The following is an 11,252-nucleotide window of genomic DNA, read 5'->3' as shown; positions in this document are numbered from 1 at the left end:
AGATCATCTGGATGAAAATAGAATATTACTTGGGAAAAAAATGTTCCAAGTTTTAATTACTGAATGGGCGCACTGATTTTGTAACACTTGACAAAAAACAAAACTCCAACTCCTGGATAGGTGGGTGGGACAAAACCTAGAACAATGTGAACTGCTAGGAATGTCCAGATATTCTATTACATTGAGGAAAGTGGTCAACACTGAAAAAACAGTACTTTTTTTTCTAAGTATATCTAATTAAAGATAAGTTTATATGAAAACTTAATCCAGGTTCATCATCTGGAAAGAATAAAAAAGGTACATTCTATATCATTTATAGAAAAGTTAATAACTTTCTTCTTTAGGTAGACCTAAAGTGATTCTTCAAAGTATCTATATCACTGCAACTATTTTCAAATGGAAGTCTCTACATTAAGAATCCTTGGAAGAGTTCCAGGAACCACAAAAACAAAACAAGTTTTATAACTGCCATATTCTTCAGACACATGGGATTACCAGTCTCTGTAGGAAAACTTTTGCTGACTGAAGCCTTTGGCAACAATATTTCAAATTATTTCTCAGCTCCTGAATCTTTGAACTCAATGACTTCCTCCAGATGCTGAATGACACATGCCCTTTGGGCAATGACTAATAGCCTATTATTGGGCTCTAATGGGACTGTTTTCTCAGTTTTCAACCCAATATTCCTATCCTATACGGGGTCTTCTCTGAATCAAAATCTCATGAGGTGATATAAGCTCATAAAAATTCTATTGAAAGGTGGAGATAGCACATTCAATCAAAGGCCAATCCTGGTCTTTAAGACCTTAGCCAAATTCCTAAAACAAGCTGCACACTCACTGGGATCAGGATCCTCTGCTGTTTTAACTAAGCCATTGACTAAATAAGGCCCTTGTCTACAAGATTTGCCACCTACAAAAAAGTATGACTCAATGATTGAACAGCTTCTCTCAAAGGTCATAAAATCTAATCAGAATGATATAGCTACATTGTTAAAATCCCATGAGACTAGACATTTTCAAAACTGAGTAAATTTCAGGCATTGTTTGTGGCCAACATTGAGCATCCTCTTCTTAAACTGAAGTATAGTTTTACAAACACTCATGAGCCATTGCTAATGGTCTAGTTACATGGTCTGGCCATTGGGACACCCAGGACAAACTAGTAAATACACATACTTTTCTGAGACATCCCTGCCCAAGGAAGTAGGTACAACAACATACTAAAAAAATCTATCCTTATTTTTCATATGTATATGCCCACAAGAAAAAGGCTACATTTAAAGAAAAAGAAACTATCTGGTATGCAAATTTCAAACAATAATGTGTGTGACCAGCGTCTGTACTATAGTCTTAGGTCCTTGTTCAATTCCATCCACCATAAAGGAATAGGATGTCTAATAAGGAATTCATTTAAAAGGCACATAAACCACTCTTGCTCATCAAGCCCATTCTAGTTGCCTTCTAAGCCAGACAATTTAAAAACAATTTCTAGAGGGCTTGTTGGTCCAACTTTCCCCAGTTGTTTATCATTATAGGCTGTCATACCCGCCCCTTCTGCACTGGTTGCACTCCAAAGCACTTTGGAATTACGGGAGTATAGGTAAGATTATTTCAACAACAATACTATATTCTTGTTGGAAGCCACCCATTGTCTTCACTATCAGAGAAATGTAAACAAGGAACCCGGAATGCTGGTGAACCTTGAGCCTTGGCAGGGCCAGAGCTATGCACTGATTATTTAGTCCAGACAATGGTGGCTCAAGCAATTTCCTGACCAAATAGTCTCAGAGTAATTCTTTTTAATACTTACTGACCTTTAAGGTAGTCGGTCTGTTACCACAATTACCTGCCTCACTAAGGGCTAGATGTGTATCCAAAATTGAATAAAAGGTTGGCAAGGTCTGGGCATGGGTAGAAGTTCTCCCCTTTGCATTGGGCTTTCCTCCTGGCCCCCAATATTTCAAAATTATTATTTCTTGTCTTGTCTCTGTCATTTGCGCTTGGCCCTTCTCCAGATCCCAAACCCTGAACCACGCAAGATGTGGGTCATCACATCTGAACCACGCAGGACATGGGTCATCACATGATCCCCTTCTTTTTCACCCCCTGTTTTGAACTCAGTGCATCACAAGAGAAGATATCTCACTTATGTTATTTATCAGTAGAACCCAACGCCAAGCAGAGTACCTGGCATATGAAGATGACAAAAAGATTTAATGATTTATTTTAGTGAAAAAAAATGAGTAAGTCTAATAGATGATCATCTTATCTATGGAGAAAAAAATGGCCACGCTTTCTCTTTTGTACAGATTTTTGCTTTATAACAAACTTAATTAGTATTGGGGGGAAAGTTTTAAAAAAGGGGATTTAGAAAGAAGTAGGTTGGATGTGTAACTCTTTAAAATAACCAATAAATCATTTACATTTTCATTTCTAAAAGGTGTGGATTTGAATGGTATAAATCATTTAAGAAAAGCTAATAATGAGTAGGGTGTGCAACACTACATTATTAATAACAATTGTGTTTTATTAAATATTTTTGACTCATTCCCAAGCCAAAATGAATTACTAAATTTGGAAAGTGCAAAAAAAAGTACTTTATTGTAAGTAATACCATGTGTCTGCTCAGGTGGAATCTCCTTACTTCGCTCCCATCCACTCTCTGAAGGTTTGGGAGACTTTTCCAAAGTCTTAGATTCTATTAGAATCTAAGAATAATATTGTGCTATGTTCTTAATAGTTTGTATTTTTATTATATTATTGCATTGAGGGCAAGAACCATATAGTTGTCATCCTTATACTTGCCATATTATCTACCACAGTCCCTTGCACAGTATAGACATTCAGCCCATATTTCCTTATTTGAATTAAATTGAGTTGAAATGAATTTAAATACTCTTTCTCCTGAACTAAGAGAACATTATATCAATTAACATTTCTGGAGAAAAGCCACTTACGGAAGAATTCTTTGATATCTATTCAACAATCCTTTTCTGCTCCTGATGCCCTATATTTCCCATTGTTCTCAGTCTGTTATTGCCCTTCCAAACCTTCCTCCATTCTTCCACTTCCCATTATCACTCTTGACTGTGACTTTTCAGCCAGGTAGAATGGGGACTGGAAAGATTAGTAACTCATAGTAACACTATCACAATCATTTTTCAAGATTTTCCCAAAAGTTCATGGAAAGGAACTGAGATGGCCTTACTATGTCTTCATAGAGACTAAAAAATCCCTTTAAAATAGTTTTGTTTAAACCTTTCTTACTTTATGAGATTCACAAATATATATAGTCAATCAGATTCATTACCAGCAACTAAATGTTCAATATTAAAACAACTTATATGAAGAGTTATCGCTTCATATTCTTCAAGGTGATAAAAAAAATTATTGGCTCTCTTATATCTTATCAAATATTCATAATACTGACAATACAGACTCATAATGTTAAGAAATACATGACAAGAAATCTACCTACAATAAGTTTGCAAAGCAACTAATAAGCCAATATCTAATTTTCTCTTGAGATATTAAACACATATACTTTAACAATTATAAATAATCAAAAGACATTAAAAATGGATCTTTTAAAAACCTCTGGCTATTAGTTATTACATTTATTACTTAATTCTTATTTATTCACCTGAATCTGTACTTTATAAATATTAAAAGTAATAAACATGGAAAACAGTATCATGATTACCAGGTCACAGGGGGTGATGGGTCAGGTGGAGGAAGGAATAGGGGGTATAAATGGTGATGGATGAAGACTTGACTTGGGGTGGTGAACACACAATACAGTGTACAAATGATGTGCTGTAGACTTGTGCACCTGAAATCTTTATAACTTTGTTAACCAGGGTCACCCCAATAAATTCAATAAAATTTTAAAAGATCTAAGAAAATCCCTACAGATAAATTTTTAAAAAATAGTAAAGAAGCAGATACATAAATACTTCTAGATAATTCTTCCCTCTTTTCTGTATGGCAATAAAAGCCACAATTTTACATATAAAGCTATGTATAGTTAAGGAATAAGTGCTTCATGTACACTGAATTTGAATTCTCAATAATTCAAGTCAGTGACTAAAAGGAAACAATGACACACTTTATTATCACTAGATAGGTACCTAACTCTTACTGACATAGTTTGCTGATGCATTAATATATCTTGCTCAGGCTTTTGGTTTCTTAATGGATTTCAGTTTAAGCAGTGAATCTGTTTAATCACAATATGTTAAACAGACTCACTAGTGAAAACTATAGGATTTAACTGGATGAATCAATTAATTCAGTTATGTTCATGATAATGTGTGTATATATATATGTATATGTATGTATATGTATATGTGTATGTACATATATAAACATATATGAAATGATTTAACAATACACTGTTATATATTGAGGTCATGCCTCCGAATGATGATAATTACTTCAAAATAAGGGTCAGTTTCTCACTATCTACAAATTTAATTCCTGTTTTCGGGGGGGAGGGGCTGTACACTAGCTCTGATCCTTAATTTAAATTTTTCATTTAAAATTTTTGATTTTTACAGAATCTAACATCATCAATCAAAGAGTACAATATTGTAAGGAAAGATATGAATCAAAATGTTTATGATACTAAATTTAGAGTGAATATGTTTTACCAATTAGCTATGTACACTGATAAGGATTAGAAAAAAATATATTTTAAAAATATGTTACCTGTTTTCAATTGAGCTTCTATTGTGGACAGTTGAGATCTGTGATAAAGATAATACTAAATTCAAATATAACAAATATGTACATAATATGTTATATTAAATCTCTTTTAAAATACCATTCAAAACAGTTTTATAATATGTCAGTAGGTAAGATTAAGGCATTAAAAAGTGCTCAGTGAGCCCCCGCTGGCACTCAGCAACCTCTCTATTGAGCCTCCTCACTTCCTAATGCTTCAATACAGAGACCCCCCTTCTCTCTCTCTCTCTCTCTCTCTCTCTCTCTCTCTCTCTCTCCAGCCTTCCCTGGGCAGTTACCACAGAGGAAAAGGAATGTATATGCCTGCTATCCAGAAACACCATTCTTTTCACCCCTTTGCTGACGCAAGTAAGGGTGATATTCTGCTTCCTGCTAGCACTGAGGACTATCCTCCATTATAAAGAGGTAATATGCAAACTGACCATCACACCCTTGCACAAGATGTCTGCCCCATGTGGTCAAAGATGGCTGGCAGGGGAGGGCAGTTGGGGCAACCGGGCTGGCAGGGGAGGGCAGTTAGGGGCGATCAGGATGGCAGGGGAGAGCAGTTGGGGGAGACTGGGTCAGCAGGGGAGGGCAGTTGGGGACAAATGGGCCAGCAGGGGAGGGCAGTTAGGGCAATCATGCTGGCAGGGGAGCAGTTAGGCATCAATCAGACTGGCAGAGAAGTAGTAGGGGGTGATCAGATTGGCAGGCAGAAGTGGTTAGGGGCAATCAGGCAAGCAGGCAGGTGAGTGGTTGGGAGCCAGCAGTCCTGGATTGTGAGAGGGATGTCCAACTGCCAGATGACCAGAAGTCGGACATCCCCTGAGGGGCCCCAGATTGGAGAGGGTGCAGGCTGGCCTGACGGACATCCCCCCACCCAGTGCACAAATTTCGTGCACCGGGCCTCTAATATCCATATGAGAATTCAACAGAGAAATTACAGGAAGACCCTTACTACTGTCCAAGGCATCACTGATGATATGATAAAAAGAAACTAGTGAAGGTGTTTAAGAAGAAATTTGCCTGCAATGGTACTGTAATTGAGCATTCTAGAATATGGAGAAGTGATTCAGCTACAGGGTGACCAACATAGGCCAGTTCCTTATAGAAATTGGACTGGCTAAGGATGACTAGTTGAATGTTTGTGGGTTTTAAGTGCTTTTGACTCGCTAAAACTTAAGTGAGGATTTCCTTGCAATGAGTAAGGTTTCCCTCTGTCCCTTGTAACAAGTTTAAAAATCTCACAGCTTGTATAATGTAACCATTAAGGTCTGCTTTTCACTTGGACTAGTGTAACTCCTTCATTTGATAAGTGAAAAGAGCTGTGCTGTTTAGTCTTGAAATCCTTCATTTAAACAGAGGTCAAGCAGTAGGCACCTTGTAGTGTCCAGCCTGAACCAAAGCAATAAGGTGATGTTTCAGCCAAACTTAAAGCCCCAAGATCACAGACGGCTCTCTCTGGCCAGAGGAAGGAGCTTTTGGCCAGAGATAGCCCTCAATGAAGCTGAAATTGGTAAGACAGCAAGGGCATCTGTACTATTAGAGGGAGCCTTTGGTACTCAAAGATTTCCAACCTGAACAGGTAGTGGAGTTTAGAGTAGCCACCTTTCCTCTAGTTAGGTAATAGGACATCTAGCTTGCCACCAAGATCCTTTTAACCAGTCATATCCTACCTAATTGATGTCCAAACACCAGAATGTGAGGCCAATCTTCTATCAGAATTAAACTTTGGGCAAGTAGACAAATTTTAAACTTATGTGTCAGTCATACAGCCAGCTGTAGAGCTTGCAACTTACTCATAACAGTTGCCCAATGCCATGTGAAACAACAAACGTATTTTGGGAGTGTATTTCCCTTCAAAAAACAAAACAAAACTCCCTTCAGTTTTAATGTAATGTATTTAAACCCTTATTTAAATAAAATTTGTTTTCAGAAACCAAAAGAAGGTATCAAAAGGTAAAAAATTATCATATGTATCATTAAAAGAGACATTGTAAAAGAAGAGCTACTACCAATATTATACTTCTAAATGAAAGCAAAAAAGAGTTTTATACTACAGTAAAAATTATTTTAAACATCATTTACACAATTATTTAATCTCTTTAATATTCTTTTTGAAGCATTTAGACTTCAAATGCCAATAGTATACCAATATGGTAGTACTTTTTTAATTTAAAAGTTTTTAAATTATGTTGAGAATGCATGCTCAACATATGCTTATTTGGTGTGTGATCAAAAATATCAGGAAACTAGTGACCTCAAGAGTGTTATTTTAAATATAGTTGTCTACTAAATAGACACTGCTCCAAAGAGGACATACAGATGGACAAGTGACATATTAAAAAATGCTCAAAGTCACTAATCATCTGAGAGATGTAAATCAAAATGACTATGAGGTATCACCTCACACCTGTCAGAATGGCTACCATCAACAAATCAACAAATGACAAGTGCTGGTGAGGATGTGGAGAAAAGGGACTGCTAGTACACTGCTGGTGGGAATGCAGACTGGTGCAACCATTATGGAAAACAGTATGAGTTTCCTCAAAAAATTAAACACAGAACTGCTATTTGACCCAGTGGTCCCAGTTCTAGGAATATATCCTAAGAAACACAAAACACCAATCAGAAAGAATGTATGCACCTCTATGTTCATACAAGCACAGTTTACAATAGCTAAGATCTGGAAACACCCCAAGTGCCATTGGTAGATGAGTGGATAAAAAAGCTGTGGTACATTTATGCCATGGAATACTATACAGCAGTAAAAAAAGAAGAATATCTTACCTGTTGAGACAGCAAGGAAGGACCTAGATAGTATCATGCTAAGTGAAATAAGTCAGTAAGAGAATGAAAAGTACCATATGATTGCACTCATATGTGGAATCTAAGTAACAAAATAAACTGATGAACGGAGTGGATCCAAAGACATGGAAGCATGGAACAGAGTGCAGAATCTCAGAGACAAGGTGAGAGAGGGTGGGTGGTTGGGAGGTAATCAACCAAAGACCTTGTATGCATATATGCATAACACATGGACACAAACAATAGGGTGCTGAAGGCCTCAGGTGACAGTGGGTGGGGGGAGTGGGCTGGAGGGGGTCAATGGGGGGAAAAGGAGGAACATATCCATTTACACTGAGTGGCCAGATTATTATGACCACCTGACATTTGTAGGCAAATTAGCCATACACTGCATCGTATGGGATATGGAAGCTGAAGGCCTGTTCGAACACCTTTGCTGTCTGCAGTTACCAAGATAAAACGTCTCCAATTCACACAGGAACACAAGGATTGTGCATATAAAAAGCCAGTGACCGGAATGCCATAACGACCAGAACAACCAGTCACTATGACACCCACTGCAGCCAGCAAAACTGCCCAATTTGGAGTGGGGCCAGCCCACCAACCTCCTGCAGCTCTTGCTCCCAGCTGGCCCCGTCCCTGATTGGTCCCCCTACCCCAATGGTGGGGCCAGCCAGCCAACCTCTTGCAACCCCTCCTCCCTGCTGGCCCTGCCCCCAATGGGCCTCCACCACCCCGATCGGCCCACAGCCCCTCCCCATGGCCAGTCCCATCCCTGATCACCCCCACTACACCAATAGGGGGTGGGGCCATCCAGCCAACCTCCTGCAGCCCCTCCCCCACTCAGCCCTACCCCAGATCGGCTCCCCCCACTGATCAGGGCAGGGATGGCCTGCTAACCCACCACCTGCAGCCCCTCCCCACAGCTGGCCCCACCCTCAATCAGCCCTCTATACACCATTCAGGGGCATGGCTGGCTGGCCAATCGCCCACGGACCCTCCAGCTGGCCTGGGCCTGATCCAGCCCCAATCAGGGTGGGCTGGCCAGCCAACCTTCTGCCATCTCCTCCTCCTGACAGGCCCAGCCCCAATCTTCCCTAATTTGGGCCGGGCTGGCCAGACCCTACCTGTGCACGAATTCATGCACCAGACTTCTAGTTTTATATATACAACTAGAGGCCGATGCACAAATTTGTGCATGAGGGCGGGGGCAGGGGGAGGAGTCCCCTCAGCCCAGCCTGCACTCTCTCCAATCCGGGACCCCTTGGGGTATGTCTGACTGCCGGTTTAGGCCCAAACCCCAGGGATTGGGCCTAAACCGGCAATTGGACTTCTTTTCATAATCCTGAGCCACTGGCTCCTAACCACTCACCTGCCTGCTGGCCTGATTGCCCCTAACTGCCCCACCCCCTGCCGGCCTGGTTGCCCCTAACTGCCTCTGCCTGCCAGCCTGGTCGCCCCTCACTCTCCCCCATGACAGCCTCATTGCCCCACACAGCCTGCTGTTCAGTCATTTGGTCATCCCTCACTGCCCCTCTGCTGGCCTGGTCAACCCACACAGCCTGCTGTTCTGCCCACCGGTTGTTTCGGTCATCACGGTCACTGCCTTTTTGTATATATAAATTGTCTAAACACAATGACCTTTATCTGAAATAAATATAAAATTTTAAAGGAGTATGATTTCATTAATAACTTATATATTGGAAAGATACTTTCTTGTAGCATAAATGTTAATTCTCCATTTTCATCTCAGGTCTGAATTTTGTATAACTGCATTTATTTTATACAGAGATTATCTGGCTATATCCTTACTCAACTGTAGCAAACGTTTCTAAATGCTCACAAAACTAATTTTCTTTTGTTCTTTTTCACACCACTAGCCTACATTTCTAAGTCTCTCCTGCAGTTAAAGTGATAAAATAAGATAAAATAATGTGGGCCATTTCCAGCCTTAGCAATGAAAATGACTCATTTGTTGTGTCTCTTCAAGAAAAAGGCTTCACCTGGCCCCCAATACCTTCTAAATTTAAAAAAAAAAAAGTGACTCATGTTTGGTCTTCCATTTTCTTTTCTGGTAGCTACATGTCTATACCCAGCATGGGCAAGGAAGTTTTGCTGAGCTGTAAGATAGCAACGGCTCCACATGCCAGGATACATGAATGATCTTGTAAAACAGGATTCCTAACACAAACAATATCCCTAAACTTCCTGGGACTATTTATATGAGGAAATAAACTTGCATTATGTGTGGGCCATTACACATTTTGGGCCTATTTTTCACAAAAGTCAGCCTATATATTAACTAATATATCACCACTATTTTTTTAATTTTAATTTTTATATATTTACTTTTTAAATTAAGTCTTTATTGTTCAGATTATTACAGTTGTTCCTCTTTTTTCCCCCCAAAGCTCCCCTCTACCCAGTTCCCAACCCACCCTCTGCCTTTACCCCCCCCCCCACAACTGTCCTCATTCATAGGTGTACAATTTTTGTCCAGTCTCTTCCCACACCCCCAACACACCTTTCCCCCCACCGAGAATAGTCAGTCCACTCCCTTTCTATGTCCCTGAATCTATTATATTCACCAGTTTATTCTGTTTTTCAGATTATATATTCACTTGATTTTTAGATTCACTTATTGATAGATGTGTATTTGTTGTTCATAATTTGTATCTTTGTCTTTTTCTTCTTCCTCTTCTTAAAGGATACCTTTCAGCATTATATACAATACTATTTTGGTGGTGATGAACTCCTTTAGCTTTTTCTTATCTGTGAAGCTCTTTATCTGACCTTCAATTCTGAATGATAGCTTTGCTGGGTAAAGTAATCTTGGTTGTAGGTTCTTGGCATTCATCACTTTGAATATTTCTTCCCACTCCCTTCTGGCCTGCAAAGTTTCTGTTGAGAAATAAGCTGACAGTCGTATGGGTACACCCTTGTAGGTAACTGACTGTTTTTCGCTTGCTGCTTTTAAGATTCTCTGTCTTTTGCTCTTGGCATTTTAATTATGATGTGTCTTGGTGTGGTCCTCTTTGGATTCCTTTTGTTTAGGGTTCTCTGCGCTTCCTGGACTTGTAAGTCTATTTCTTTCACCAGGTAGGGGAAGATTTCTGTTATTATTTCTTCAAAGAGGTTTTAAATATCTTGTTCTCTCTCTTCTTCTGTCAGTCCCATATTTGGATGTTGGTACGCTTGAAGTTGTCCCAGAGGCTCCTTACACTATCTTCATATTTTTGGATTCTTTTTTGTTTTTCCGGATGGGTGTTTTTTGCTTCTTTGTATTTCAAATCTTTGACTTGATTCTTGCGATTCTCTAGTCTGCTGTTGGGTTTCTGTATAATATTCTTTATTTCAGTTAGTGTATGCTTAATTTATAGTTGGTCCTTTTTCATAACCTCGAGGGTCTCACTAGAGTTCTTGAGGGTCTCACTAAATTTTTTGGCGGTTTCTAGAAAATTCTTCAAAAACCTTATAACCGTGGTTTTGAACTCTATATCCAGTAGTTTGCTTTCCTCCATTTCTGTCATTTGTGACCTCTTTCTTTGTCTTCGAATTTTTTATGCTTCGCTGTGTTGATAGAGTGGCTTTCTGTGCTAGGTGTCCTATAGGGCCCAGTGGCTCAGCCTCCCCAATTACCTGAGGTGGACACTCTTGATGGACCCCTTTGTGAGCTTTGTGCACAGTCTTGTTGTAGTTAAGCCTTGATTGTTT

At 39.4% G+C, this 11,252-nt stretch overlaps 1 pseudogene across 1 annotated transcript; it reads left to right on the top strand.

The window, feature by feature from the left end:
• The first annotated feature begins 5,047 nt into the window (after positions 1–5,047).
• LOC308525921 (eukaryotic translation initiation factor 1-like) lies at positions 5,048–5,867 on the top strand (annotated as a pseudogene). The gene is made up of 2 exons: positions 5,048–5,137; positions 5,645–5,867. The product of its transcript is annotated as a eukaryotic translation initiation factor 1-like (transcript).
• The last annotated feature ends 5,385 nt before the right edge of the window (positions 5,868–11,252 follow it).

The sequence above is a fragment of the Myotis nattereri genome, assembly GCF_964212035.1.
Source record: "Myotis nattereri genome assembly, chromosome: 1".
NCBI lineage: Eukaryota > Metazoa > Chordata > Mammalia > Chiroptera > Vespertilionidae > Myotis > Myotis nattereri.
The sequence above is the reverse complement of the archived record's forward strand: the minus strand, read 5'-3'. Positions and strand labels throughout refer to the sequence as shown.